Here is a 25982-nt window from a genome sequence, read left to right as displayed (position 1 = left end):
CCAATGTCCTGTACATTCTACTGCCATCCTACTTCCACCCTCTCACAAGTCTCAATTTATATTTTATACTTTAGCTAGATTCAACTGCTGTGTACTATTTCTTAGTACGTGCTGTTTGTCCTCCTGAACCACTTCCTTTTTCTTTTTCTCTCCTTCTCCTGCCTAATTTCTATTGAGCATGAAAGATTCATCCCAGTAATGATCTCTTCTTGGAAGACTTCCCTGAAAAGATGCAATTTGAGACTCCTTTCACAGAACCATGTATATTATCCACCATAGCACTTAGCTCACTAGATTTCATTGCTTTTTTTTTTTTTTCCTTTTGCCTACCTGATATTTTTGAGAAACTCTTGAAATCAGAAGTGACTTTCTTCCTCTGGTTAGACCTAATTATAGTTCTTTTTTTAAAAAAAATTGAGGCATAATTGACGTATATTATTAGTTTCAGGTGTAGAAGGTAAACACGGTATTTGTATATATGGTGAAATTATCACCACAATAAATCTAGCCCATATTCATCACGACACATAGCTAACAAAATTCTATTTTCTTGTGATGATAACTTTTAAGATGTACTCTCTTAGTAACTTTTAAACATGGAATATAGCATATAGTCACCATGCTATACTTTATATGCCCCCGACGTATTTGATAGTTGGAAATGCATAGGTTTTGATCCCCTTTTGCCCATTCACCCACTCCCCCCACTGTTATCCACCAATCTGTCCTCTGACTACCAGTTTTCTTTTGTAAGAGTCATGCTCTAGCTTTGGGACAAACAAATAGGTTTCTTTCACAGAAAGACGGGGCAGGGATTTTCAATGGGCATTGCCGGAAAGGCGGTAGTCTTTTAAGCACTGTCTCTCCAATTATTACAGGGGCCTGCGAGTCCCGGGAATGCAAACCCCCTCATTCACACCCTCACCTGAGCGAGGTGATCAAGAGGCATCCGCTGAGTGCCAGCCGCAGACTGTAGCTCCCCAAGCTCCTCTGCCGGGAGGATTTCTCAGGCAGGAATAGTGGAGTGGATTGCCATTTCCTCCCCCAGGGGTTCTTCCCTACCCAGGGTTTGAACCCTCATCCCTTGTGTCTCCTGTATTAGCAAGTGGAGTCTTTACCACTAGCCACACCTGGGAGCCCCGGGGAGACCCAGACACTAGAAATTAAAACCTGGGCACCAGATGCATGTAAAAATCCCCTCTCAGAGACATTGGAGCTCTAGAGCGTGGTAGAATCAGAATGCAGACATAATACCCACCAGGATGGGGAAGAGGAAAAAAACGCTGCAGTTTAAAAAAGCAAGGGTGGGGGGGAGGCTCCCGTGGTTGGCGCAGAGCGGTGCGGGGACCCCAGCCCCAGAGGGCGCCCAGCCGGCTCAAACACGGGTCGGCCCAAGCCTGCGGCTCAGGCTGGCGCTCCAAGGTGAGCAAGTGACCGCCTTCCGCAGGACGCCCGGGCGCTTCTCCCTCCAGCCTCTTCCTACTGGGCCCTGGGGCAGGTGAGTCCGCGCTGCCAGCTCTTTTCTTGGATCTCTAATATAGCCTGTGTGTCTCATGGTCGCAAACTCTGGTGTTTTCAAAACTAGTATTTTCCTGGGCTAAGCTCTCAGGTGCAGGTCCTGAAAGTTTGGGGGTGCATGAGGTGGGGAGCTCCAACCCTTTGCTCCTTGGGGAGAGGCTCTGGGTTTTGGATTCCTTTCTGACAGAGTCGTGGAGCCGGGGTCGGGGTTTATGGGGAGCTTGTGTTGCAGCTTCTACCTGCTCTGATAGGGGCCTTCTTTCGTTCACCCAGGAGTTTCTGGAGCCAGCTCTTAGGGTTTTTTTATTTTTATTTTTTCAGAGGACGTGTTTCACATGTAGCTATAGATTTGGTGTGTCTGTGAAGGGTGAGTCGGAGGTTCCCGTCCTTCCGTCGTCATCTTGGAGCAGACTGTGGTTCTCTATGGGGAGCTGGGAGATGATGTTCTGGGTCATGAGATGGAGACTCTGCAAATGTTTTTTCTACTGTGGATGTATTTGTTATATACTCCAAATGATCATAAACACTATTGAACTCAAATATCATTTGTTTTACGGCTTATTAGCGAGGAATTTTTAAAATATAAGCAGTTTTAGGCTTTCCACATTGTTTGGAAGGTTTTGGTGTTGAAGGAGGAGAACCAGGTGAGTAATTAGAAAGAACGTGGAGGAATTCTCACCTGTCTTTAATACGTTCCCAGGAGCGGAGCAGCTCGCTGTGGTGAAATCTTTAGTCATGATGCATTATCTCATTTGAGGCAGGTGTCGCGAATGGAGGACAATTTTTTAGTAGCAACCTTACAACAGACCAACGGGATAGTTTTTGGATAGGAGGAGTTCTAGTAGGAACTTTGGTGTACTATATATTAATATTTCTTACAGTCCTTGTTTTGTATCACAGATGCAATGGACATGAACTTGGGCAAACTTCGGGAGAGGGTGAAGGACTGGGAGGCCAGGGGTGCTGCAGGCCATGGGGTTTGCGAAGAGTCCAACGTAACTGGGCTACTTAACAACCAACAACTACAGTACCTATTTACTTATGTTGTTTTGTAATGTCTCGGCACATAGAAATTACTGTGACTAGCGTAATAACCAAATTTTGATTTTCATCTTTATTTCTGAGTGAAGTGGAAGGTAAAGTCCTTTTTTTCTTTGCCAATTTTTGGCAGGCATTTTCTATCCCATAAAGAGAAATCTGACCAAGGATTACCCCTGTATCATCACTCCCAGACTCTGATTTCCTTGTAGGAACTGTGCATGCACTTCTTTAGCCAAGATCATAGCACAGAGCTTAATGAGGTAAATGCCTAATAAATATTTCTAGAGTAAATGAGTGAATATATTTTCTCTATGCCCCTGCTGGCATAACTGGTAGATGCCAGAATATCATTTCAGCTGTCTGACAGTTTTGGTCTTATCTATGCTAAAATGATCTACCCATAGAATAGGTGATTGTATCTTTGGAAAATTGAAGAGTCTGTTCTTTGTCTTGAATTCTTTGTCTTAGCAGGCTTGACAGGCTATTTTCTACAAAAGACAATAGCATACAAGTTCTTGAGGAATTGCATTCAGGTGGTACCTGCAACTCAGATTACCTAGTGCATAGTCTCTTCTCAGAGGATTTAAAAAGAAGGTCCTATAATAAAAGAACGTGTAACATACAATTGAATAAGATGGTGAAGATGAAAAGGGCAAATGTTTCACCTGAATTTGTGTTTTTAGCAACTTGCAAAACTTACTGCTAATTAAGCAAGCCCTATTTGGGTTTTCTAAAACAATCAAGTTGAAAATGTGAGTACTAGAAGCCAATGTGGAACTGGAAGTACCCAAGTATTTTCTATTTCGGAGTTGGTTTGGATCATCTGAGCTCTGAACAATATCTGGGAGATGACCCAGAATTCTGAATTTTTTTGCATAATCATTAGTTTAAGAAATAAGCCAGCTATATTTAATACTAGGAAGTCTTCTGGGTGCCTATAGTAGTGAAAACACACGGAGTTAATATTCAGAGACTTATATGACTCAGATTTCCTCTTTAATGCATACCAAGTAATGAATTGATTGGAATTTTAAACTAGGAATGGATTTCTTTCTCTACTATGATTTTCTTGCCTTTGAAAAGTGCTTTATTTTGGGTAAAACTGCTTTCTAGGGTGTGGGATATAGTTATTTGTAATACCTGCACACTTACTCTGCTTTTGTTCCTCTGGTTGAAAAGTTAGCTCCGTTGCTATTAAGTATATAGTCTCTGAAACATATCATGCTTTTTTCCAGATAATGGCAGAAGTATAAATGGGCTAGGAGGCAACACAAAATCAGAATGAGATCTGGCCAGATCTGGCCTGAGGTGCGATGACTCACTTGACCAGGGCAAAGTAATGTGCAGGGAGAGATGCTGCGTCCCATTCTGCTCCAGTGGCCGCCTCTGTCCCGCTCAGGGTCTTCACCTCTGGTATTTATAGTGTGTACATATGGCCGCTTGAGGACCATCTATAGTTCACTTAAAATACTGCAAATGGGCAACTTGCTTTGCTATTTTTGTTTTTGAAGAAGATTGTATTTTCTGTGGCTTACTCTCTTTTACTCAATTTGTATCTACTTATTCATTGTTTATAATGTGCAAAGGGTAAAGTGTTGGGGATAACTATATTTTATGGGAAAGTCCTAAGGCAGTCCTAGACCTAGAGTTGGGGTCTTTGCATTTTTTACCTCTAATATTTAATTTGGTGTTAAATGAATGGATAAAAGGAAGATTGAAAAAAAAAATGTATTCAGGTAAACCCTGGCTTTGTTTTGGGTGGAACTTCTTGGTGCCATCAGATTTTGACAATGGTTGTTAAAGGTATCTGTCTTCCCATGAACTCTTATCATCAATTCTTCATCATCACTGGTATCACGATTAGGAAAAAAAAAAATAACAAAACCCTGAGTAGATGTCTGCCAACCCAGGTTTCAAGTTCGCTTCTGTTTGTAGCGGCCTTCTCTTCCTGTCAATCACCTTTTATAACCTGAAGAAAAGAGAAAGTTACTGACTGACACCAAGGAGAATTTCTTTACATTCCATTCTCGGTATCCAAGGGGCTCTGGGATTTGAGACTATCAAATTAGTGTCAATTTGAAACATTTCTGAGAGAAGGAGGAAAAAAAATTGAAGATTACCTGAATTCATCTTCCATGTGGCCCATTGCTAACATCCAATCAGCGCGGCTGTCAGTCACAGAGAAGGGCATTATATTTCAATGACTGGGTATCTCTTTAATTATAGAAATGAATAATCCAGCTCTCTTCTTAACAGCTGCAGCCCATGAAATGAAAGGTTTGAACCTGAAGGATCAACACAAACAGAAAATGCAGCAATTTCTATTCCTAGTTTCTTTCCTTTTGTCTGAACACAATATTTCCTTACTGACAGAGGAAATGAATGAGCTTTGAAAACACTTTTCTAGGCTTCAGTGGCATTTAATGGCATTCCCTTCACCTTCTCCGGCTTTGTGGTTGTGAACAGCATCACAAATTGATGATCGTTTCTTTAAAGATGTATATCATTTTTAAAAAATCTTACCGAAATGTATAAAAGGGAATAACTTTTTAGGGTTTTGAGCTTTCACAGAAGTGGCACACATTGTCATAATAATATTCACTTTGAATTTAAAAATTTATTTTTATCTCTTTATTGATAAATTTAAAAAATTATTTTGTGGTAATTTTGGATAGACATATACCCAGAATATTAAGAGTCAAATAAATTGATTTTTATACTTTGTAAACTTTACATTTTCTCTTAGTATAAACTACTCAGTTAACTCAGTGCTTGGCACTTACAAATTTACTGAATTAATGATAGCAATCATTACTGTTCCTGTCATGGTGACTTTTCTACTATTATAGCATTTGTTCAGTCAGTAATATATTGAGCACTTACTATGCAACACAATAAAAATACAAAGGTCTGTTATGCTCAGATACTGACTGTGCTTAAAGAAAGTAATGGCTAATAATGGAAATAAGTACCAAAAAAAAAGGTAACAACTGTAGTGAGAGAGGCATAAAGTGCTTTGGGAGTTCAGAAGCATGAGACATAAATGCCTCCAGACAAAATCGGGTCAGGCTTCTGTTCAAAGTGGCGTTTATGCTTGCTGTTGGGAATAGGTACAACTCAGTTCAGTTCAGTCGCTCAGTTGTCTCCGACTCTTTGCAACCCCGTGGAATGCAGCATGCCAGGCCTCCCTGTCCATCACCAACTTCCAGAGCTTACTCAAACTCATGTCCATTGAGTCAGTGATGCCATCCAACCATCTCATCCTCTGTTATCCCTTTTTCCTCCCACCTTCAATCTTTCCCAGCATCAGGGTCTTTTCCAGTGAGTCAGTTCTTTGCATCACGTGGCCAAAGTATTGGAGTCTCAGCCTCAACAACAGTCTTTTCAATGAATATTCGGGACTGATCTCCTTTAGGATGGACTGGTTGGATCTCCTTGCAGTCCAACGGACTCTCAAGAGTCTTCTCCAACACCACAGTTCAAAAGATTCAATGCTTCAGCGCTCAGCTTTGTTTAGAGTCCAGCTCTCACATACATACATGACTACTGGCAAAACCATAGCTTTGACTAGACAGACTTCTGTTGCCAAAGTAATGTCTCTGCTTTTTAATAAGCTGTCTAAGTTAGTCAAAACTTTTCTTCTAAGGAGTAAGCGTCTTTTAATTTCATGGCTGCAGTCACCATCTTCATTGATTTTGGAACCCCAAAAAATAAAGTCTGACACTGTTTCCACTGTTTACCCATCTATTTGCCATGAAGTGATGGGACTGGATGCCATGATCTTAGTTTTCGGAATGCTGATTTTCAAGACAAACTTTTTACTCTCCTCTTTCCCTTTCATCAAGAGGCTGTTTAGTTCCTCTTCTCTTTCCACCATAAGGGTGGTGTCATCTGCATATCTAAGGTTATTGACATTTCTCCCAGCAATCTTAATTCCATCATGTGCTTCATCCAGCCCAGCATTTCACATGAGGTACTCTGCTTTAAAGTTAAGCAGGGTGACAATATACAGCCTTGACATACTCCTTTCCTGATTTGGAACCAGTCTGTTGTTCAATGTCCAGTTTTAACTGTTGCTTCTAGACCTGCATACAGATTTCTCAGGAGGCAGGTCAGGTGATCTGGTATTCCCATTTCTTTAAAAATTCTCCAAAGTCTGCTGTGATCCACATAGTCAAAGGCTTTGGCATAGTCAATAAAGCAGAAGTAGATGTTTTTCTGGAACTTTCCTGCTTCTTCAATGATCCAGCAGATGTTGGCAATTTGATCTCTGGTTCCTCTGCCTTTTCTAAATCCAGCTTGTGCATCTGGAAGTTCATGGTTCAAGGACTGTTGAGGCCTGACTTAGAGAATTTTGAGCATTACTTTGCTACCATGTGAGATGAGTGCAGTTGTGCAGTAGTTTGAGCATTCTTTGGCACTGCCTTTCTTTGGGATTGGAATGAAAACCGATATTTTCCAGTCCTGCGGCTGCTGCTGAGTTTTCCAAATTTGCTGGCATATTGAGTGCAGCACTTTCACAGCATCATCGTTCAGGATTTAAAATAGCTCAACTGGAATTCCATCACCTCCACTAGCTTTGTTCATAGTGATGCTTCCTAAGGCCCACTTGACTTTGCATTCCAGGATGTCTGGCTCTAGGTGAATGATCACACCACTGTGGTTATCTAGGTCATAAGATCTTTCTTGTATAGTCCTTCTGTGTATTCTTGCCACCTCTGCTTAATGACTTATGCTTCTGTTAGGTCCATACCATTTCTCCCCTTTATTGTGCCCATCTTTGCATGAAAAGTTCCCTTCGTATCTCTAATTTTCTTGAAGAGATCTCTAGTCTTTCCCATTCTATTGTTTTCCTCTATTTCTTTGCATTGATCACTGAAGAAGGCTTTCTTATCTCTCCTTGTTATTCCTTGGAACTCTGCAGTCAAATGGGTGTATCTCCTTTTCTCCTTTGCATTTCATCTCCTCAGACAACCATTTTGCCTTTTTGCATTTCTTTTTCTTGGGGATTTTCTTGATCACTGCCTCCTGTACAATGTCATGAACCTCCATCCGTAGTTCTTCAGGCACTCTGTCTATCAGATCTAATACCTTGAATCTATTTGTCACTTCCATTGTATAATCATAGGGGATTTGATTTAGGTCATACCTGAATGGTCTAGTAGTTCTCCCTGCTTTCTTCAATTTAGTCTGAATTTGGCAGTAAGGAGTTCATGATCTGAGCTGCAGTCAGTTCCCAGTCTTGATTTTGTTGACTCTTTAGAGCTTCTCCATCTTTGGCTGCAAAGAATATAATGAATCTGATTTTGGTGTTGGCCATCTGGTGATGTCCATGTGGAGAGTCTTCTCTTGTGTTGTTGGAAGAGGATGTTTGCTCTGACCAGTGTGTTCTCTTGGCAAAACTCTGTTAGCCTTTGCCCTGCTTCATTCTTTATTCCAAGGCCAGATTTGCTTGTTACTCCAGGTATTTCTTGACTTCCTATTTTTGCCTTCCCATCCTCTATAATGAAAAGGACATCTTTTGGGGTGTTAGTTCTAGAAGGTCTTGTAGGTCTTCAGAGAACTGTTCAAATTCAGCTTCTTCAGCATTACTGGTCAGGGCATAGACTTGGGTTACTGTGATATTGAATGGTTTGCCTTGGAAATGAACAGAGATCATTCTGTCATTTTTGAGATTGCATCCAAGAACTGCATTTTGAACTCTTTTGTTGACTATGATGGCTACTCCATTTCTTCCAAGGGATTCCTGCCCACAGTAGTAGATATAATGGTCATCTGAATTAAATTCTCCCATTCCAGTCCATTTGTATCACTGATTCCTAAAATTGTTGATGTTCAGTCTTGCCATCTCCTGTTTTATTTGCCTTAATTAATGGACCTAACATTCCAGGTTCCTATGCAGTATTGTTCTTTACAGCATCGGACTTTACTTCCATCACCAGTCACATCCACAACTGGGTGGTGTTTTTATTTTGGCTCCATCTTTTCATTCTTTCTGGAGTTAGTTCTCCACTAATCTTCAGTAGCATATTGGGCACCTACCCACCTGGGGAGTTCATCTTTCAGTGTCCGATCTTTTTGCCTTTTCATACTGTTCATGGGGTTCTCAAGGCAAGAATACTGAAGTGGTTTGCCGTTCCCGTCTCCGGTGGACAGCGTTTTGTCAGATTAACTATGAGGTACAATTCAGTCATGTTTAAAAAAAAAAACAGGGTGACCATTTTGAGAAGGGAGAATACAAGGAAAAATTGGTATGTTGAAACAAGAAATGTATATTGTAAAAGAAGCCCAGAATGAGGACTGTTAGCCAGCAGTTTGAGCATACACCATGAAAAGCTTTGAATATCTGGGTGGGACTTTTGTTTCCTTAAGTAAATGAAATTCTTGAATAAGGTTTGGGGACAGGGAAAGATTGTGATTAGAGATATTTTAAGAAGATTAATTTGATTGCTGTTCTTATGCTTTTACAGGATTGCAATTTGCTGTCAGCTTTCAGGCGTGAAAGTGAAAGTCGCTTAGTCATATCTGACTCTTTGTGACCCCATGTCTATACAGTCCAGGGAATTCTCTCGGCCAGAATACCGGAATGGGTTTAGTAAATAATAAATATTTATGTTTAATATATTCTTAAGTTATTTTTATGATAAACTATATGTAATTTATGTTAGTTTATATAATTAGTGTGTGTACATATATATATATTCTGCAAGGAAGGAGGTTAAATATTCAAACACCTTCCAATAAAGTATAAAAATGGTTTCTTATAAAGCTCAAATTGATATATATGTACATATAGAGAATATATATCTGTTTTCTCACTTTTTCAGCTATAATATTCAGGAAACTTTGTCTATGAGGAATGAGGAATCATTTAAATATTATACATAAAAAATAAACATCTTCAGGGTATATACCAATAAAAACATTTCTATTTAAAATACCTCAATTTAAGAATCTCATGAACTTTTCTCTAAGCTTTTGAAAAATCTAACAGAAGTTTAGAAAGAGCATTGTGAGGATTTGTAGTTTGTACTGAAGCACAAAGTAACCAAATCAAGTGTTAATACTAGTCTGAAGGAAATCCTTATTTCCACTGAAATCTCATTCACACCTCATTAAATTATTTAAATTATACCTATAATGATGAGCAGCTTCATTTTGAATGTAGGCAGATGCAACTGAAAAATGGAAAGGATACTTGACTTCACACCCTTTCCTACCATTAAAATCCAGGGTATTCTAAGTCCAGTCAGTATTATTATTTCTTAATAACGACCGACGTTTTTGGTTAGCAGTGCCTTTTCATGCTAATAAATTTATGCTTTCCTGATGAATCAAGCCTTTTTTGCGTTAACAATCAAGAGATGATTTTAGGCTGGTTGACTGCTACTAATTGGGTCAGCTGAGTTTTTAAAAGTCCTTTTTTAAAATAGATTGACCAAAGAAGGTAAGGAATATTATTTAGTGCCTATGTACTTCTTTTAAAATTACTGATCATCTTTTTCTTCAGTTAAATAAATGATTGCAAAGAAGGTAAATATTTTATATGTAAATACCTCTCAAACTGGGCACCCTAGGTGACTGAGAGAAACATGGAAGAAATTACAAAAAAAAAAGTATTTTATTATATTTTAGGCAATTCCTTAATTAATTTTGGGGGAAGTCTTGGTTATAAATATTCATCCCTAAAAAATGAGTTTATTCTTTTTACAGGCATTTTGGATTTATGTCTCCACTGTGTGTAGTTACCTTCCATTAAATGCTGAAATGATAATGTATAAAGCTCCCAGAATTTGACGGGATTAGGCAAGAACTGTCAATTCAAGCAGAAAATTTGATCTAAATTCTAAAAGATTAAAAACTTGAAAACGGGAAAGCTAATGTTTTCATTATGATATGATTATTTGCTAACATGGAAGGTATATCATTTACAGATTATAAAAAATCCCCCCAAATTCCATTAAGGTCGTTAGAACTAAATAGTTCCGTGACCACTAACTTTACACAAAACAAAAAGTCAAAGGAAATCATGTACTGATAAACATGTTCTACATTTTTTCTGGCAATATTTTATAGAATTTAGACCTATAAGATAAAATTTTTTTGAAAAGTTTTAGAACTCAGCTAGCAAGTTTAATATATATATAAATAGGTTATAACATAAATTACTACCTGCTTATTTAAATAAGTTTTGTTTTGCAAACTGGTCAAAATTTTTAAAAGGGGAAAAATAAAGCATTAATTCCTCCCATATTATAAACATGAATAGAAAAGTCACTCAGTACAATTTGTTTACAATTTAGATGACAGAAAGAATGTCAATGATTCATTTAACAGAGGAATTTTAACAGACCATGATCAGCAGTGGTACTGTGGGCATTTCTTGGCTCAATTTTATGCAGAAATGGTTACCCACAAGTTAGGATTTGAGTTGCTCACTAAAAGATCCTCATAACCCCCCAGAGTACTTCATACTAACCTGACAGTCTGAAATTCCATTCTGTGAGATTGGCTTTTTCTCTACTGAGATAACAATGTAACTTACAACGAGTCATAGTAAATGAATTCGTGTTAAATTGAGTCAAGTCACTCAATTTATGAATATTTGGGTCCAACTCTTTGCGACCCTGTAGACTGTAGCCCATAGGCTCCTCTGTCCATGGGATTCTCCAGGCAAGAATACTGGAGTGGGTTGCCATTTCCTTCTCCAGGGGATCTTCCCTGGGATCGAAACCAGGTCTCCCGCATTGCAGGCAGACACTTTAACCTCTGAGCCACCAGGGAAGCCCTTTTATGTGTTAAGACCATATAATAGACTTTGAGGTAAATGGAATTTTCTTTTTTTAACATGAAAAATGGAATGATTATGGGGCCTACCAATAAAATCTGGACTATGTCAGACGAGGCTTAAACTGAATGTAAGAGGAACCAAGGAGACCCAGTGGGCCGAAATGATGTTGTTTGCATCAGGAGATAAAATAAACCTCTTCATGTTTATTAAAATGATAATGTGTGGCTTACCGGATGTATGACAATAGTGGGTAGCTGTGTGGGAGATCAGCATGAATGCCTTCCCAACCTCAAAGCACTGAAAATCTTTTTCTTAAACACTGTGCTAGTCAAATACTATAGGTCAAGGACAGATTGGTTAAGAAAGCTAAGAGTCCTCCATAATATCTGTAAACTTAATATTTTCAGGTAGCAGAGATTTAAATGATGTGGAAATTAAAAATCGTTCTTCAATTTTGAGATATTATCCAAGCCATCTGGAAATATCAGGGGAACTGACAGAATAGTGTAGTATTAAAGGTTTTTAGCACCATTTGACCTTATACAATTTATTTATACTCTCTGAGCCTTCCTCTCTCCATCTGGAAAGTGAGGATTAAAGCAGTACCCAAACAGGCATTTATTGAGATAAGATACAGAGCCTGGTACAGAACTCATATGGTTAACTACTGACTGCTAATTTATTGTTCTTGAAAACAAATGAATGTGAATATACAAACCACTAATTCAGAGTAATCAGAACTAGACACAGACTTTGAAAAACTCATTTCATGCTAAAAATTAAGCACTGTTAAATCATCTAATCTACAGTGAAATTCAATAGGAAGACAGTACATGGCAGGTCATTTTCACCTCTGCCCTGGAACACAGCCATGTTGAGTTGGGGTCATAGACTCATGGGTCCTTGAATTGAGTTCATGATTCTCAAAGCCTTATTCCCCGCAGGCCACTAGCTAGTTAGGTGAGCTTGCCTGACATTTGTTTCATCTATGTTTCCTTTAAACAAGAGAAAAGTTCTATTTGGTTTTAAAGATTGAGACCCAGTAGAATATATGACATGCATGAGAAGTACAGTTTTAATGGATCGATAATTTTTGTGTGTTTTATGTGTTTAATAATGGATTTCTTTATTTATGGCCACACACCTCTAATCACTGCAATCCAGTGATGTAAACAAAAATAATTCCTTCAGTTCTGGCCTATTTTCCCAGTGATAAATCTCCTAGACAAAGCCTTTCATTTTTGTTTATACTGTAATTGGTTTCACAATCTTCTACAAAGCTTAGGGTTCACAGAATCTGTCTTCCTTTGAGTTCCCATTGTGATGTGGAGTGAGGTACATAGGCCTCAGAGGAAATCATGTCTTAGGAGGGTGGAGAGAACATGTACAGCTTTAATTTTAAATTTTATTCAGATAGAAATATGTGACATATTAGAATTTGCCTTGGGTTCAATTTGGGTCATCTTGTTTTTAGATAAAATAGAGCACCCTTCTGAAAGAGGACCCTAATGGGGCAGATTTGTTCTCGTAATTGCATCTTCAGAAACTAGATAAAATTAATCTCCCTACCTCCCTCACTCATTCCCTCCCTCACTCATTCCCTCCCTCACTCATTCCCTCCCTCACTCATTCAGTTAATATTTATGTAACTACACTGTGCTGGACTTAACAACTAGAAATACATAAATAAAACATAGCTTCTATCCTCATGGAGTTCAGTAAATTGAGGATGACAAAAGTCTACAATTGCAATTGTTTGATATATGCTCTGAGAAACATGTGCTAAAAAAAAAAAAAAACTCATTAAATTGATACCTAGACTGAATGTTAAAGGAGTGTAGTGTGAAGGTGAAATCTTAGTAATTAGTAATATAATATAGGCCTGCTTTGTGCCTTTCAGACAAATGGAAGGATTGTACTTCTGTGCCAACTATGAACTTCGGCATAGGAATGATACACTTGAGTTGATCAACGTAATATAAGTGGGGTTGATGTATGTGTATCCCTTCTAGGCAATGTGTTGAAGAACCACTGAGAGACTGTAGGAAATAGTGCCCCACTGTCTGACTAAGTTGGACATGTACCTTATTTTGTGTTAAGCTACAATGATTGATAGAAACACTGTGGAGTGGAGATGAGAGGTGAGATATTAGTATTTGGGCAGAGGTTAAGAGATGTGGGAAGGAACTAACTTGGGTGTAATGGAGAATGTGTCAGTGAGTAGCAGAAGATGCTAGAGGGGTAGGAGAGACAAGATCTTAAAGGACCTTTTATGTCTTGCTAAGGAGTCTTGGAAGGTGGACACATTTTAAGTATGGGAGTGGCATAATCTGTTTTGTATTTTAACATAGTGATCCTGGCATCAGATCAGGAGGTGAATTGAAAGGAAAGGCTGTGAGTCAAAACTGCTGCCACAACCCAGGTAAAAATGATCTTCTGAACTAAGGTAGCCGTGAGAACAATAAATAAGAAGGAAGCAAATAAATGTTGTAATTCAGTGTATGCAAGGAAAGTGAGAGGAAATGAAGTTACCTAGGATGACTTTCAGGTTTCTAAATTAGGTGGTTGAGAAAAAGGCAATGCTCTTTTACAGATGTTGTGAATAGTAAAGGGGGATCAGTTCACAGAGCAAAGTTTAAACGTGTGCATGCTAGTCAGCTAATAAGACTGAGCCTCTGGGATGGGTAAGCAGGATGGATTTACAGATCTGCAGTGCAGAATCAGGGCTGAGGTAAGCATTTGGGAATCTACACATTGAAAGTGAACTTTGGAGCAATGAACAAAGATGAAATCCCCTAGCAAGGAGAAGAAAAGTGGTTCAAGGGTAAAAACCTGAGATAATTCATTATCATTTTTAGGGTCAAAAACTCCCCCAAAAACAAAAGTTAAATATAACAATTAACACATTCACTTTTGATTTTTCTTAGCAAAACAAACCCTTTCTTGAAACATCAATAAAATAATAAAATTCCAGCCTTGAAGTCAGAAGAATGAAATACAATAGAAAATAGAAATATAAGAAAAAGAAATTCTAGGCATTTTTTAGATTACAGAATTATTCTCTATTTTCTTTTATTACCTATTGAGTATATAAAATTTATTTTGAACCTGTGTTTTAGGCAGTGAATTATATTGTAGATATAAACTGAGATGAATAAAATAAACATGATTACTTCCCCTATTAAATATATGTCTAGGTGGGTGCATGGTGGGGGAAGGTAGAAAAAAGATGATAAAGCCACAGTGATTATACAAATAAACAGAATATTATAGCTGTGAAATTCTAGGGACGGTTATCTTAAGGAGAGTTAGAAGGTTTTTCTGTGATTGAGGTGGGCTCTCTGCTCTCTTCCCAAGTGGGCCCTTTTTCCCTTAGAAGGAGCTTGGAACAGGGAGAGCTATCCTTAAGTTACCTACTGTACTACTTGGGATGTTTCCATCCCACATTTACTCACACATGTTAGGAAGAAAAGCGTTTCCCATTTGCATGTCCATTATGCCTTCTAATCATAACAATGGGTTGAAAAATGCGCAAAGTGTATGTTGAACATATTTATTATCAATACTAGCCAAGTCACTAAAAGAAATAATGTTTTTGCAAAATCTAGTTTTTCCTCAAATGCTTATTATTTTATGCACTACTATTCAAGTTCTTTTCTTTGTGAAGTTATTTTATTTGGAAGGTACAATTCCCTCCCAAACTCTTCCCCAAATCTTTCTCCACATAAAACTAACTGGGGTGACCTTAATTAGTAATTATGGGTTTCACTGCATGTGCGTTCACTGCACGTGTATATGATTTAGGTGGGGCTTCCATTGCCCAAAGTGACATGTGCATAGTTAAGCTTTTACTTAAATTGTTATTCTCGAGTAAAATTTCCACTGTCTTCTTGGTGCTCCTCATTTCTGGAGATTAAAGAATGCAAAATATTCTATCCATATTGTATGTTGCAATAGAATATACAATTTTCCCCTTCTTTCTACATTGTCTATGTTTTTAAATGATCTTATTCATTTTAATGTTGTCTTATGTAACTCATTTATTTATGTAACATAAAATTTAACATTTTATGTAACTCATGTCTTCACTACAACTTTGAGGTCTTCTACTATTCCAATTAAAAGATTCGCTCTGTTCCAGACTGAGCATGCAACAGTTACCACTGAATTTGGGGTTACAAATATTGCTAATAAACACAAGTAACTTCTTTATCTTTTTTTAAAATCAAGTTACTCTATATAGATTATTTCTTTAGAGGAGATTGTTATAATTGTAGTGGACATATTTTGGTTTTATGGGTCCATTGTCACCAACTTGGATCTCAGCACAGATTTTAGAGGAGAGGATTACCTTCTACACCTTTACATAGTGTGAAGGGACTGCACCTTAGGGTAATATTATAGTAAAATGCCCTCCTTATGGCAGAAACCAACACAATATTGGAAAGCAATTATCCTCCAATTAAAAACTTCCTAATGTACCTAAAGTCAGTTAAAATACCTTCTGCCAGGGGCTAATTCTAGCTGAAAAAGAATATGTCCCACTCATACCCTGCAATTACATTTTTTTTTTAATTACAGTTTTATTGATACAGTACTCACTTAACATAAAATATACCTTTTAAGTGTACAATTCAGAGGTTTTAGCATATTCACATAATTTTGCAACCATAAGCATTGACTAATTTTAGAACATTTTCATCCCTCCTAAATGAAATCCTCAATCCACCCCTTAGCAGTTCATTCTCATTCCTTTCTCCCCACCACCCTCTGACAGCTACCAATCTATTTTCTACCTCTATATATTTGCCTAGTATGAGCACTTCCTACTATATATGTCTTTTGCTGTCCTTTCACCTAGCATGTTTTCAAGATTCATTTATGTTATAACATGCCATTACTTTATACTGTTCTATTGGTGAACAGTGTTCCATTGCACCACTTTTGTTCATCCATTCATCAACTGATGGACATTTGGATTACTTCTACCTATTAAATATTACAGATGCTGCTGCTTTGAGCATTTCTTTATAAGCTTTAGTGTGGACATAAATTTTTATTTTTCTTGGGTATATACCTAAAAGTGGAATTGGTGGGCCATATGACAACTCGAGTTTAACTCTTGGAGAAACTGCCAGAGTTTTCCAAAGTGGCTTACCAATTGACATACCAACCAGCAATAGATGGAGATTCCAATTTCTCTACAACATTCTCAGTTCTTGCTGTGCTTTTTTAATCAATTAATCAATCAAATAATTTTGTTATTGGAATATAATAGCTTTACAATATTATGTTTCTGCTATACGATGAAGTGAATGAGGTATAATATATATATATACATCTATCCCCTCGCTCATGAGCCTCCCTCTCATTCCACCCCTCTAGGTTATCACAGAGCACCGAGCTGAGCTTCTTAGGCTGTATAGCAACTTCTCACTAGCCAACTATTTTATGCATGATGGTGTGTGTAAGTCAGTGCTACTCTCCCAATTCATCCCACTCTCTCCTCCTCCCTCCCCATGTCCACATGCTTATTCTGTATGTCTGTGTCTCTATTTCTGCCCTGCAAATAGGTTCATCTGTACCATTTTTCTAGGTGTATGCAATGGAATATGACTCTTCTATAATAAGGAACAAAACTGAGTCACTTGTAGAGACGTGGTTGAACCTAGAGTCTGTCATACAGAGTGAAGTAAGTCAGAAAAAGAAAAATAAATACTGTATATTAACAAACATTTATATGGAATCTAGGAAAATGCTATGCTTTTGAGATTAGCAGTCCTAGTGGGTGTGAAGTGGCATCGTCTCGTGGTTTTGATTGACATTTTCTTAATGGCTAATGATGCTGAGCATCTTTTCACATACTTATTTTCCCTTTGTGTATCTTTGGGGAAATGTTTATGAAAACCATTTGTCCAGTTTTTAGCTTTATTTATCTTTTAGTTGCTGAGTAGGGAGTATTCTTTATGTACTCTGGACATGACTCTTTAACAGATACATGATTTTCTTCATTTTTCTGGGTTATCCTTTTAACTTGTTGCTGTTCTTTGAAAGTCAAAAAGTTTTAATAAGGCCAGTTTATTTTTTTTTTTTTTTTACTTTTGTGTGTCATATCTAAGAATCCATTGCCTAACTTAAGATCATAGAAGTTTATAAAAGTATTTTTTCTCTTAAGATTTTATAATTTTCTCACTTAAATTTGATACACTTTGAGATAATATGTGTGTATGGCCTATGATAAGTGTCCAATTTTGTACTTTGCATGTGCATATTGAGTTGTCCAAGCACTATTTTTTTAAAAAAACAAAGGGAAAAAAAACCTGATTCTTTCCCCATTAATATTCTTTGCATCACTGTCAAAAATCAATTGACTATAAATGGGAGGGTTTATTTCGAATACTTGAAACTATTTCATTGACCTCATTCATTGTGCTATGCTTAGTCACTCAGCCGTGTCCGACTGTTTTGACCCCATGGACTGTAGCCCCCAGGCTCCTCTGTCCATGGGGATACTCCAGGCAAGAATACTGGAGTGAATTGCCATGCTCTCCTCCAGGGAATCTTCCCAACCCAGGGATAGAACCCAGGCCTCCTACATTACAGGCAGATTCTTTACCATTGAGCCACCATGGAAGCCCAAGAATACTGGAGTGGGTAGCCTGTCCCTTCTCCAGGGGATCTCCCTGACCTTGGAATCGAACCAGGGTCTCATGCATTTCAGGTGGATTCTTTACCAGCTGAGCTACCAGGGAAGCCCTCATTGACCTGTATGTCTATACATATGCCCGTAACACACTGTGTTGATTACTGTAGCTTTGTAGCCAATTTTGAAATTGGCATATGTGAATCATCCACTTTCTTATTTTTTTGCAAGATTGTTTTGTCTATTTGAGCTCCCTTGCATTTTCATATAAGCTTTAGTATCAGCTAGACATTATCTGTTAAAAAAAATTGGCAGTAAATATTTTTAATCTGGAAGTCAATTTGGAGAGTATTGCCAGCTGGACAAAATCATACCTTTTCAGTCATAAGCATGGGATGTCTTTCTATGTACGTAGGTCCTTGTGAAGACTTTTCATAATTTTTGTGTTTTTTTAAGTATACAAATTGTTTACTTAAATTCCTAAATATTTTAATATTTTGATGCTATTGTAAATAAATTTTTAACTCATTTTTGGATAGTCAGTTGCAAGTATGTAGAAGTACTATTGAGGTTTTTTTCCCCTGCAACTTTGCTGAACTTGTTTTTCAGTTCCAATAGCAATTTAATGGGTTCCTTAGGATTTTCTATAAACAAAATCATGTCGTTTGCATAGAATTTTACTTCTTCCTTTCTGATCCTTATTTATGTATCTTTCTTAATCATCAGTGGTACAGTTTTCTATACATTATAGGAAAGAGTGGTGAGAATAGAAATTTTTCTCTTGTTCATGATCTTTGATGGAAAGCATTAGTCTGCTAGTGCTAAGTGTAATGTTAACTATATTTGTTTGTTTTTAGTATTATAGATGTCCTTTTTTAGGTTCAAATTCCCCTCTATCCCTCATAGGTTGAGAGTGTTTATCATAAAAGAATGATTAATTTTCCCAATGCTTTTTCAGAATTTATTAGATTCTGTTGTTTATGTCTTTGTGTACTGTTAACATAGTGTATTACATTGATTAACTTTTCAGATGCTAAACCAACATTACACTCACGGGACATTGTCTAATTGGTCAGAGTATTAATAATTTTTATATTTGCTGAATTTGGTTTGCTATTATTTTCTTGAGGACTTTGACACCTATGTTCAAAGGAGATGTCTCTGACTGATTCTGGTATTAGGTTCCCATAGAATGAGTTGGAATTTTTTTTTAATTTTATAAAAGTTTTATGGAGGATTGGTATTATTTCTTTTTTGTTTGTTTGTTTGTTTTGGCCACACCATGCAGCTTATGGGACCTTAGTTCCCTGACCAGGTATTGAACCCAAGCCTTTGGCAATGAGAGCACGGGATCCTAACCACTGGACCACCAGGAAATTTCCTGGTTCTTTAATTGCCCAGTAGAATTCACTAATAATCTATTTTGGCTTGAGATTTTCTTCGTGTTTTGATGACAAACTCAACTTTTAAAAATTAATTGGCCTAGTTATTCAGATCTTCAATTAGTTCTTGAGTTAGTTTCAGTAGTTTATGTCTTTCTCAGAAACTGTGAGCCTTTTGGAGGCTATCTAATTTTTGGAAAATACTTTCATAGTAGTTTCTTACAATAAATTTTACTAGCATTTATATCATCTTTTAATCTCCAAGTTTAGTAATTCAGTTCTTTTCTTTTTCTTGCTCAGTTGAGCTAAAAACTTGAAATTTTATTAATCTATTTAAAGATGGTTTTGGTTTTGTTGATTTTCTGTTGTTACTCTTTTCTCTACTTCATTTGTTTCTTCCCTAATCTTAATTATTTCCTTCTGCTTTCTTTGGGTTTAGTTTGTTCCTATTTTTCTAGTTCTTCAAAATAAAAGATTGTGTTAAAGTTGATACCTTTCTTTTTTTTTAATACATAGACATATATATCTACAAATTTTCCTCTAGGAGTTGCTTTAGCTGAATGCCAGTACTTTGGTATGTTGTGTTTTTTCACTTATCAAAGGTATTTTCCAATGTGATTTCTTGTTTCACTAATTAGCTATTCATATATAAGATCATATTGTCTAATTGGGGCATGTTACTGAGTTTTCCTTCTGTTATTGACTTCTGATTTTATTTCATTGTGACTAGAAAACATATATTTTATGATTAAATTTTTTACTTACTGTGGATTGTTTTATGGCCTAAAATATAATATTTTCTGGAGAATGTTTCATGTTCATTTGAGAAGAGTATGTAGTCTGCCATTTCTGGGTGGAGTGTTCTAGAGATTTCTATTAGGTCTAATTAATACATAATGTGGTTCAAGTTCCTTATTCCTTCATTGATCTTCTGCCTATTTGTTCTATCCATTTTTGAAAATAGGGTTTTGAAGTATTGAACTATTATTTTTGAACCATACCTTTCTGCTCCTAATATTGTCAGATTTTGCTTAATTTAAGTCTGTCTTATTAACTGCAGATATACATAATTGTTGGTCTTCTTGGCATATAGGCCCTTAAAAATCATTATAAAATGCCCTTTTTCTCTAGTAGCAGTTTGCTTTAAATTCTTTTATGTCTAATATTAGTATAGCCACTCTAGTTCTCCTTTGGTTATTATTGCATGGCATATATTTTTTCCATCTTTTACTCAACTTACTGAATACAAAATGTGTCACTTATAGATTGCACTTAGTTGGAATATGGTTTTTTCTTTGTATACTTTTAAAATCTCTGCCTTTTGGTTAGAATGTGTTGTTTAATAAAATTACCGATAAGGTAAAATTTATTGCTGCCTCTTTTGTTGTTTTTTTGAAAGTTACTTTTTCTTTAGTGTCTGTCCTGGGAATTAAAGGTAACTATTAAAGGTTTCTAGTTTGGATTAATACAAACTAAATTCTAATAGTATATAAAAACTTTGCTCCAAATGGCTTCTGTTTCCTGGTGCTATAATTTTCATACAAATTATGCCTTTGTATGATAGAATCTTATAAATACAATGTTAATACCAATACTCTATGCCCTGTGCCATTATATTTTAGATCAGATAGAAGTAAAAAAGAATTAAAAACACAAATACATTTATACTGTTCTTTATGTTTACTTATGCAATTACCTTTCCCAGATTCTTTATTTCACTGTGTGGATTCAAGTTACTGTCTAGTGTCCTTTCATTTCAGAGCAAAGGTCTTCACTTGTATCTTTTATGTGGTACCTATTCTAGTAATGAAATCTTTTTTTAAAAAAATTTTAGTCTCAGAAATTCTTAAATTTTCCTGCATTGTATAAACATAGCTTTACTGGATATAGAGCTCTTCATTGATTGTATTTTTCTTACAAGATTTTTTTTCCCCCCAAGACTTTGTAGTATGCTCCTCCATTGCCTTTTGAGCTCCATGGTTTTTGATGAGAAGTTAGCTGTTAATCTTACTGAGTATCATTGTATGTGATACATCACTTTTACCTTCTTTGAAAATCTTTCTGTTTTTCTTTTAGTAGTTGATTTTGCTGTAGCCAAATGTGGATTTTTTTTTTTTTTTTTAGTTTATCTTACTTTAAGTATTTTGAGCTCCCAGTATGTGTAGATTAATATTTTATATCAAATTTCGGAAGTTTGGGGCTATTATTTCTTCAAATAGGCTTCCTGCTCTTTTTTTTTTTCTCTCCTTCTGGAAGTCCTGCTCTGCATATGTTGGTATGTTTGATGGTGTCACACAAGTCTCTGAAGCTCTACTAATTTTTCTTTATTCTATTTTCTTTCTGTGCTCAGATTTGGTGATGTCAATTGGCTTATTCATGTTTTTCAGTTTCTTCTGCTGATGTTAAAATCTTCTTTTAAGTCTTTCTAGTGAATGTTTCATTTTCAATGTTTTATTTTTTAATTTTAGAATTTCCATTAAAAATAATTTACACTTTCCATTTGGTGAAATATCATTATCATTCTTAGCTTTAGCTGTTTGTATATGATTCTGTTAATTTCTTGAACATATTTAGAATAGCTTATGTAGAGTTTTTTCTCTGGTGTTCGAAATTTAGACTTCCTCAAGGACAGATTTTATTGACCTATTTTTTTTCTCTATATATGTGCCATACTTTCTTCTTTGTTTATTTCTTAATTTTTTATTGGGAACTGGACATTTAAAATATTATGGCAACTACTCTCTCCACTCCATAACTCCCCAACACTATGGCTTGTTGTTGCTTTTTGTTGTTGTTACTGCTGGTTTATTTAGTGAGTTTCAGTAAGTAACTGTAAAGTTTCATTCTTGGTCATATGTGACCATTAAGGTCTCTGATTAGGAAGCTCTATGGTTAGCTACTTATTAGACAGAAATTCATTTAGATCTCAAGTCAGTATGCCTGTCACTATTTGCCAACGAGCTCTGTGTGTGATCACACATTCAGTATGCCAGCAGTTCAAAAGTATACCTTACCTTTACTTTCTGCATATGCAAAGCTCAAGGTAAATAAAAGCTAATATATTAGGATCTCAATTGGTCTTTCCTGTGCACATGCTCCACTGCACACATGTGTGAAGTTAGAGATTTTCAGGGATATGTTAGAGATTTTCAAAGTCACTTATAGGCATCTCATTCCTCAGACTTCTCTCTTTTTTTTTTTTGTATTTTGGCCAATCTCTCTCTCTCTCTCTCTCTCTCTCTCTCTTTTTTTTTTCTTTAAGACTATCTGTTCATTAAAAATGGGTGTAAATCAGGTATAGCCCATGGATGAGATGCCTGTGCAAGCTATGGGAAGGGAGCAAGAATCTTCCATGCCTTTTCCAGGAACTCTGTTCTCTCCACATCTCCAAGTGTTCCAACATGGACGCCCTTTCAACCCAGTCCTCTGGGGTTTTTATGGAGCCTTCACTATAAAGACACAATTGATTAAATCAATGGCCATTGTCATTGGACTTCAAGCACCAGCCACCCTCCCCTCTACAGAGTTTGGGAATTGGGGACTGGAAATTCTAACCTTCTAATCATCTGGTTGCTTCTCCTGGTGACAACACACATTCTAGCTGCTTTCCAAGGGTTATCTCATTAACATAACAAAAGACACCTTGAAGGCCCTCCTCATCAAGGGTTTTAGGAGCTCACTCCCTGAAACCAGGATGGAGACCAATTATATACATTTCTTTGTGTGTGTGTGTGTGTGTGGTATTTTGTTGGTTTTTAATCTTTATTGGAGCACAGCTACTTCACAATGTGTTAGTTTTTACTGTACAGCAAAGCAAATCAGCTCTGTTCTTCAGTCACTACATCATGTTGGCTCTTTCAACCCCATGGACTGCAGCATGCCAGGCTTCCCTGTTCTACACCATCTCCTGGAATTTGCTTAAACTCATGTCCATGAAGCCAGTGATGGCATCCAACCATCACATCATCTGTTGCCCCATTCTCCTCCTGCCTTCCATCTTTCTCAGCATCAGGCTCTTTTCCAGTGAGTTGGCTCTTCACATCAGGAGCTTCAGCTTCAGCACCAGTCCTGCCAGTGAATATGTAGGGTTGATTTCTTTTTTGATTGACTGGTTTGATCTCCTTGCTGACCAAGGGACTCGCAAAAATCTTCTCCAGCACCACAGTTCGAAATATCAATTCTTCAGTGCTCAGCCTTCTTTATAATCTAACTCTCACACCCATACATCTGTACACGACTACTGGAAAAACCATAGCTTTGACTATACAGACCTTTGGAGGCAAAGTGATGTCTCTGCTTTTTAATATGCTATCTAATTTTATCACAACTTCTCTTTCAAGGAGCAAGTATCTTATTTTCAAGGCTGAAGTCACTGTCCACAGTGATTTTGAAGCCCAAGAAAATAAAATCTGTCACTATTTCCACATTTTCCCCATCTATCTGCCAGGAAATGATGGGACTGGATGCCATGATTTTGGTTTTAAGAGTGTTGAGTTTTAAGCCAGCTTTTTTACTCTGCTTTTTTCAATTTCATCAAGAGACCCTCTAGTTCCTCTTTACTTTCTGCCAATAGAGTGGTATCACCAGCATATCTGAGGTTGTTGCTATTTCTCCTGGCATATTTGATTCCAGCTTGTGAATTTCCAGCCTGGCTTTTTGCATGATGTACTCTGCATATAAGTTAAAAAAGCAGGGTGACAATATACAGCCTTGACATACTCCTTTCCCAGTTTTGAACCAGTCCACTGTGCCATGTTCAGTTCTAAATTCTTTGTCCTGCATACAGGTTTCTCAGGAGAGAGGTGAGGTGGTCTGGTATTTCCATCTCTAAGAATTTTACAGTTTGTTGTGAGCCACCAGGGCTTCCCTTGTGGCACAGCTGATAGAGAATCTCCTGCAATGTGGGAGACCTGGGTTCGATCCCTGGGTTGTGAAGATCCCTTGGAGAAGGGAAAGTTACCCACTCCAGTATTTTGACCTGGAGAATTCCATGGACTATATAGTCCATGGGGTTACCAAGAGTTGAACACAACTGAAGGACTTTCACTACTTTCACACAGTAAAAGGCTTTCAAGTAGCCAATGAAGCAGAAGTAGATTTTTTTTTTTTTTAATCCCTTGCTCTTTCTATGATCCAGCAGATGTTAGCAAATTGATCTCTGGTTCCTCTGCCCTTTCTAAATCCAACTCATATATCTGGAAGTTCTAGGTTCAAGTACTATTGAAGCCTACCTTGAAGGATTTTTAACATTGCCATGCTCTTTGGCCCTTACTGAATTTTCCAAATTTGCTGACATATTGAGCGCAGCACTTGAACAGCATTATCTTTTAGGATTTAAAATAGCTGAGCTCTAATTCCGGCACCTCCACTAGCTTTGTTTGTAGTAATGCTTCCTAAGGCCCACTTGACTTCATACTCCAGGATGTTTGGCATTGGGTGAGTGACCACACCATCATGGTTATCCAGGTCATTAAGACTTTGTTCAGCTCTTCAGTGTATTCTTGTCATCTCTTCTTAATATCTTCTGCTTCTGTTAGGTTCTTGCCGTTTCTTTCCTTTATTGTTCTCATCTTTGCATGAAATATTCCCTTGGTATCTCCAGTTTTCTTGAAGAGATCTCTAGTCTTTCTCATTCTTTTGTTTTCCCTATTTCTGTGCATTGTTCACTTAAGAAGGCTTTCTTCTCTCTCTTTGCTGTTCTCTGAAACTCTGCATTCAGTTGGGTACATCTTTCCCTTTCCCCTTTGCCTTTTGCTTCTCTTCTTTTCTCAGATATTCATAAGGTCTCCTCAGACAACTACTTTTCCTTCTTGCATTTTGTTTTATTGGGGATGGTTTTGGTCACCACATCCTGTACAATGTTATGAACCTCTGCCATAGTTCTTCAGGCACTCTGTCTACCAGATCTAATCCTTTGAATTTATTTGTGACCTCTACTGTATAATCATAGGGGATTTGATTTAGATAATACCTGAATGGCCTAGTGTTTTTCCCTACTTTCTTCCACATAAGTCCAAATTTTGCAATAAGGAGGTCTTTTTTGGGTATCTTTTCCATTTAGGTCACCACAGAGCATTGAGTAGAGTTTCCTTTGCTATACAGTAGGTTCTCATTAGTTATCTTTTTTATTCACAGTATCAAGAGCATATATATGCCAACCCGAATCCTCCAATTCATCCCATCTCCTCCTTCCCTCTTGGTATACATACATTTGTTCTCTATGCATCTGTTTTGTTCTCTTCTCTGTCTTTGCTTTGGAAATAAGATCATCTATACCAATTTCTTGCTCCTTGGAAGAATAACTATCACAAACCTAGACAGCATATTAAAAAGCAGAGACATTATTTTGCCGACAAAGGTCCATATAGTCAAAGCTACAGTTTTTCTAGTAGTCATGAATGGATATATGGATGTGAGAGTTGGACCATAAAGAAGGCTGAGCACCTAAGAACGGATACTTTTGAACTGTGGTTGGAGAAGACTCTTGAGAGTCCCTTGCAATTTTTTGTTGTTTATCTTATATTTAGTAGTATGGGTTAGTTCATCCCAAGCTCTTGATTTATCCACCCCCTCAATGTTTTCCTTTTGGCAACCATAAGTTTGTTTA

Source organism: Dama dama, chromosome 9, assembly GCF_033118175.1.
Source record: "Dama dama isolate Ldn47 chromosome 9, ASM3311817v1, whole genome shotgun sequence".
NCBI classification, from domain to species: domain Eukaryota; kingdom Metazoa; phylum Chordata; class Mammalia; order Artiodactyla; family Cervidae; genus Dama; species Dama dama.
Note: the sequence above shows the minus strand (reverse complement) of the source record.